General features: G+C 42.0%; 1 pseudogene; it reads left to right on the top strand.

Moving 5' to 3' along the window:
• The first annotated feature begins 4,512 nt into the window (after positions 1–4,512).
• Positions 4,513–5,374, top strand: LOC141370606 (ATP synthase subunit s, mitochondrial pseudogene; annotated as a pseudogene).
• The last annotated feature ends 771 nt before the right edge of the window (positions 5,375–6,145 follow it).

The following is a 6,145-nucleotide window of genomic DNA, read 5'->3' as shown; positions in this document are numbered from 1 at the left end:
GTCAGAATGGCTAAAATTAACAAGTCAGGAAATGACAGATTTTGGCGGGGATGAGGAGAAAGGGGAACCCTCCTACACTGTTGGTGGGAATGCAAGCTGGTGCAGCCACTCTTGAAAACTGTATGGAGGTTCCTCAAACAGTTGAAAATAGAGCTACCATACGATCCAGCAATTGCACTACTGGGTATTTACCACAAAGATACAGATGTAGGGATCCAAAGGGGTATGTGCACCCCGATGTTTATCGCAGCAATGTCCACAATAGCCAAACTGTGGAAAGAGTCAAGTTGTCCATCGACAGATGAATGGATAAAGAAGAAATTGTATATATACACAATGGAATATTATGCAGCCATCAAATGAATGAGATCTTGCCATTTGCAACAACGTGGATGTAACTGGAGGGTGTTATGCTGAGTGAACTAAGTCAATCAGAGAAAGACATGTATCATATGATCTCACTGATATGAGGAATTCTTAATCTCGGGAAAGAAACTGAAGTTTGCTGGAGTGGTGGGGGGTGGGTGGGGGTGGCTGGGTGATAGACATTGGGGAGGGTATGTGCTATGGTGAGCGCTGTGAATTGTGCGAGACTGTTGAATCACAGATCTGTACTTCTGAAACAAATAATGCAATATATGTTAAGAAAAAAAAAGAAGAAGAAGATAGCAGGAGGAGAGGAATGAAGGGGAGTAAGTTGGAGGGGGAGACGAACCATGAGAGACGATGGACTCTGAAAAACAAAATGAGGGTTCTAGAGGGGAGGGGGTGGGGGGATGGGTTAGCCTGGTGATGGGTATTAAAGAGGGCACATTCTGCGTGGAGCACTGGGTGTTATGCACAAACAATGAATCATGGAACACTATATCAAAAGCTAATGATGTAATGTATGGTGATTAACATAACAATAAAAAAATTAAAAAAATAAGAATATTAAAATAATTAGTGGAATTTTGAATGGGAGGAAAGAGCTAATATATATATGTGGGGGTATGAGGAGAGAGCTATTAATTAATATGAAATCATATTAAGTCATGCATCGATGTTAAAATTTTAAGGTTGACGACTAAAAAGAACAGAAGTAAAATACAAAACTTCCAAATCGGTGGTTGGAATAGGGAGCGGGAATAACAAAACTCAGTCTTTCTAAGAGAAGTTAAGAAAGAAGAAAGCAGAAGAAAAAAAAGCATGATAAATAGAAACAAGAAGTAAGATGATAAATATAAGCCAAATGAACTCGTAATCAAAGTGACTATAAATGCAAGAAAAGTGCCTGTTTAAGAACAGATTCTCAGAAAGGATTGCAAAGAACAGATGTAAAAAGTCCAGCTATATGCTGTATTATTATTTTTTTAATATACTGTTTCCTATAAAATGAATCTATAATGGTTCAAAAGGTCAAAAGTAAATGAAAGACAAGGAAGAAAGAGGAGGTACCAGGCAAATACTAAAAAGGAGTGTGGGAATGAAAGGCAGAGGGAAGGAAGGGGGGAGTGGGGGGGAGGAAAAGGAAATTGGAAGAAGATGGGCGTAGGGGGAGGGCAGGAAGACGCCAGTATAGCAATATTAGACAAAGAGACTTTAAGACCAAAAAAAAAAAAAAAATCATTATTACAGATTAAGAGGGTCATTATTTAATGATAAAAGGAACAATACACCAGGAAAATATACTTGCTTTCAATCTGTACGCACCTAACCCTGGAGCCACAAAATATAATAAATATATAGTTTTGAGGAAATCTTGACTGAAATTCAGACTACATTTGATTTCTTCTGTGTTTACTAGAATATCTTCCACTATTAGTTCCTAACTATTAACTTGTTCGTTGAAAAAATTTTGGTAACTATGTGTCTCAAACTAGGAATTATTGTTGCAGAAAAAGTCCTTGTCCTCTTGGAGCTAAGATTCCAGTGGGTAGAATACAATTTATTTCACATGGAAGAAATTACACTAAAATCTAAAATAATGTGCAGGACTCAAATTACTTATGCAGTCAGATTTTTCAATGCCTAAATGGCTCTCTGATAATAAATTAGATAGTTAAGAGATTTGTTCGTATTTTAAGGGCTCCACTTTGTTCAGTGGGCTTCGTGTATCTTTTCACATACTTGTTTCTCACATTTTTTAAAATAAATTGCACTTTTTTGGGTTTTTTTATATTTTATTCTTTTAGAGACAGAGAAGAGGGGGAGAGGGAGAATCTTAAGCAGGCTCCACACCCAGCACAGAGCCTGACGTGGGGCTCAATCTCACGACCCTGAAATCGTGACCTGAGCTGAAACCAAGAGTCCAGTGCTCAACCAACTAAGCCACCCAGGAGCCCCTTGTTTCTCACTTTCATTGAACATAATTTTAGAGCTGGCACCCCACAGGATGAAATAATAAATGACAGTAAGGATTAGTTAATTTTAAATATACAAAGTCTTAATAAGATGTTATTGCCAAAGTGCACATGTGGCCAACTAATAATGGTTATAAAAATAATGATTTCATAATCATTAGCTCATTCCATGAGAAATATACTGAAAATCCACCACAGTTTCATGATTTAGGAAGTATAAATAGCAGCACAGCAATGTACTCACTTTTTCATCATTTGTTTTATTCTCCTAATGTAAAAAGCATAGATTCACTAACAGTTCTTCTGTGGGTATATGTGTCTCCGTTGAGTCATATATTTAAATGACATAAGGGTGCAAATACATAAATCTTCATGAGGGATATTTCTTTTCACTAACTGCCAAAGTATATGTACACTATCCCAAAAGAACAGATTACGACAAATTTTTTTTTAGATACGGTCAAAATGTAGTTGGCACAAGCTAGCATAAGAAATGTAGTCAAGTGGCAGGTGATATTTAATTCACATCCTGAAATATTTATGTAAACTATTCAGTATTGATGATAAGGCTGTACTTACCATTTCTGATAAAAATTTCTGCTGTAAATGACATGCAGTTTTAGTCAATATAAACAATTCTAACAATTAGAACAAAAAACGTCCTGAGATGACATCTGGTCCCCCCAAAAAGTCAACTTGATACAAAAAGGTTTCCATATGTTTAAACAGCTTACCTCGAATAGAAATAAGAGTTTCAAATTAACCTGATATTATGGAGCCCATTTTGTGGTAGGGATGATGGTACATCATGTCTGGACTAGCATTATGGTTTCCTCATCAACAGAGAGAGTCAAGTAACTGCAAGGTACACCCACGAATCCTATGTCCCCAGAAAGTTCAGCATTTGATTGGAAGAAGCTCTCCTCGGGTTTAATTTTCTGATGATCATGGCCTTGAAATGACTCCCATTGCTTTGCTCATTTCATCTAACCAAATTCACCCAGAATCTCCATGCATGTGTCATTCAACTTGCCAACAACTCTGAGGAGGAGGGAAATGCCAAACCTGACTTTACCTGGTGTTTGCTGTGCCTTCCTAAAGCCCTTGAGTTGCCACGGTCTGCAAGGAGTGTCTTGCGGCAGAGACAGGAAGTAGAACCCAGGGCCTGCCAGCAGGAAGAATGTGCCAGAAGATCCCTGCGTAAAGCCAAGGCCCCACAAGCCTGCCCTGAGAGGGTGTAACAGAACCAAAATACCCCACAGGAAGAGGACCTCGTGTAAATTTGCCTATCCCAGCCTCCCCGGCTACAGGAAAAGGAAAGGAGAAATCACCACCACCACCACCCCCCGCCCCCCAGGATTCATACCCACTAGGTGGCGCTCGCTGAGGTTTCGGGACCAATTCTAGGGCTTAGATAGTCCAAAGGCTCCTAAGCAGAGAAGTTAGTTTAAAGTAGTCGTAGAAGGAATCATTAGAATAAAGAAGAGACGATATTTAAAGAGATAATGAGTGGGTCGCCTGGGTGGTGCAGTGGGTTGAGCAGGGGACTCTTAGTTTCAGCTGGGTTCGTGATCTCGGGATCCTGGAATCAAGCCCCTGCCGAGGGTTCCACGCTCTGCGTGGAGTTGGCTTAAGATTCCCTTCTCCCTCTGCCCCTCCCCCCTTTCTAAAATAAATAAATAAAATCTTTTTTTAAATAATAACAAAGAGATAATGAGAGGTTTTTCAGAATTGCTGAAAGATACCAGTCCTCAGATCATGACACTTAATGAAACCCCAATACATAGGAGGTACATCATAGTCAAACTAAAAACGTCAGAGATGAAAGAATTTTTTTAAAACATCCAGAGACAGAAGATAGATTATCTACAGAGAAATGGCCATAAACCTGACAGCCGACGTCTTGATATCCATCCGCTGGAGGCCCCAAGACGACGCACCGAATGACAGAAAATAACGAGCAAGCTGGAACTCTAGCTCCAGCAAATATTCTTTTCAAGCAATGGTAGAGTCCAGGTGGTGAGTATGTGGGTGTTGACTATAAAATTCTTTGAGCTTTGCGAGAAGTGCTCTTGACCTCTACTCAACACCGCCTTTCTTACTCTTCCCCCCCAAACCCCCCAACACACACACATACACACACACACACACACACACACACGGCGAATGAATGCTGCAGGGGCCCCGGGACCCCAGGTTGCAGCGGAGCTGCACGGGACCCCAATCTTCTCTCCCACCAGGGACAGCGAAGTCCAGCCGGGGCATCAGCCCCTCGAGAGGCGCCTGCGAGAGAAGCAGCGGTGCAGGCGGGAGGTGCTGGCTCTGCAGCCACCTTATCACAGCGACCAGGGCCTCCGAGTGCCAGCCGGCCTGCCACCGAGAGGCCCCCTGGGGAGCCCCCCAGGCCCGCCCGCAGGCACTGCCCAGATCAGGTGAGGCTGTCTGGAAAAATGTCTCGCAGTTGTGTGGCTTCAAGAAACTTCCATGGTCACGGGACCGCAGATCCTCCCGGGACTGGTTGAATGTAGTGTTCAATACAGTGCATGGGGAGCGCATCCGGGATGTAGGCCGGGACAGGGCCGTATGTGCGCTGCTGCTGCGCACTGGGGCCTTGGTTCACCACTCCGGCCCGGAGAGGTGGCAGAAGGACTACCACAACCTCCCCACAGGCCCTCTGGGTGATACAAGATTCAGGCGATTGATGCCACCAACTCTTGTATCACGAGCGCTGCATTTGGTCACGGGAACGCTTACAGCATGTTGGAAAAATGAGGCTATGAGCATGCCATTAAATCAAGGCCCGGTGCTTGGAGAGACTTGGTAAACTTGAAAATTTATAAAAAAGCATGTTGGAAATGGAAACAATTTCTTGTGGGAATATCACAGTCAAGGACATCATTGCTTTACATCACTTAAGAAACCTCAAGTATTTGTTGTTAAGTGATCTTCCTGGAATAAGAGAAAAAGAAAACCTTATCCAAGCCTTTAAGACAACACTGCCTTCTCTGGAACCAAAATTGGACTTGAAATAAAATAATAATATTCAATAAGTGTCTTATTTCAATATAAAGAGTCATTTGAAAAAAATTCAGCTTTGCTATATGTTTGGAAATCTTCATAATAAATTACTGGAAGACCGCTTTTCTTTTCTTTTTTAAGATTTTATTTATTTATTTATTTATTTGAGAGCTAGAGAGAGGGCATAAGCAGGGGAGAAGCAGACTCACCGCTGAGCAGGGAGCCCGATGAAGGACTCCATCCCAGGATCCTGAGATCATGACCTGAGCACAAGGCAGATGCTTAACCCACAGAGCTACCCAGGTGCCCCTGGAGAACTGCTTTTCAAGAAAGAAGTGCAATAAGGAGATTTTTAGATTAACTAAAACATTGCAAGGACTGTACTGCAGGCAAGAGGATTATCTAAAGAGTTCAATGTAAAAAAAAAAATGGTGAGCAAAGACACTGGAGTAGTAAATAAGTAAGTAAATCTAAACAAATTCACTATGTAAAACAATAGTAATCTAGTTGGTGGCAAAGAACATTCTGGAGATAAAATACAACTGCAATAGTGTTCAAAGGGAAGGGAGTGAACAGAATTTAAGCACCCTGAGGTCCTATTTTTTTTTTTAAGATTTTATTTGAGAAAGAGAGAGAGAGTACGAGCAGGGGGAGCAGCAGAGGGGGAGCAGCAGAGGCGGAGGGAGAAGCAGGCTCCCCGCCGAGCAGGGAGCCCGATGCGGGACTTGATCCCGGGACTCCAGGATCATGACCTGAGCCGAAGGCAGACATCTAACAGACTGAGC

This window comes from Callorhinus ursinus, unplaced genomic scaffold (assembly GCF_003265705.2).
Source record: "Callorhinus ursinus isolate GAN/ISIS: 27379988/994484 unplaced genomic scaffold, GSC_fseal_2.0 scaffold39, whole genome shotgun sequence".
NCBI lineage: Eukaryota > Metazoa > Chordata > Mammalia > Carnivora > Otariidae > Callorhinus > Callorhinus ursinus.
Note: the sequence above shows the minus strand (reverse complement) of the source record. Positions and strands in the feature narration are given on the sequence as shown.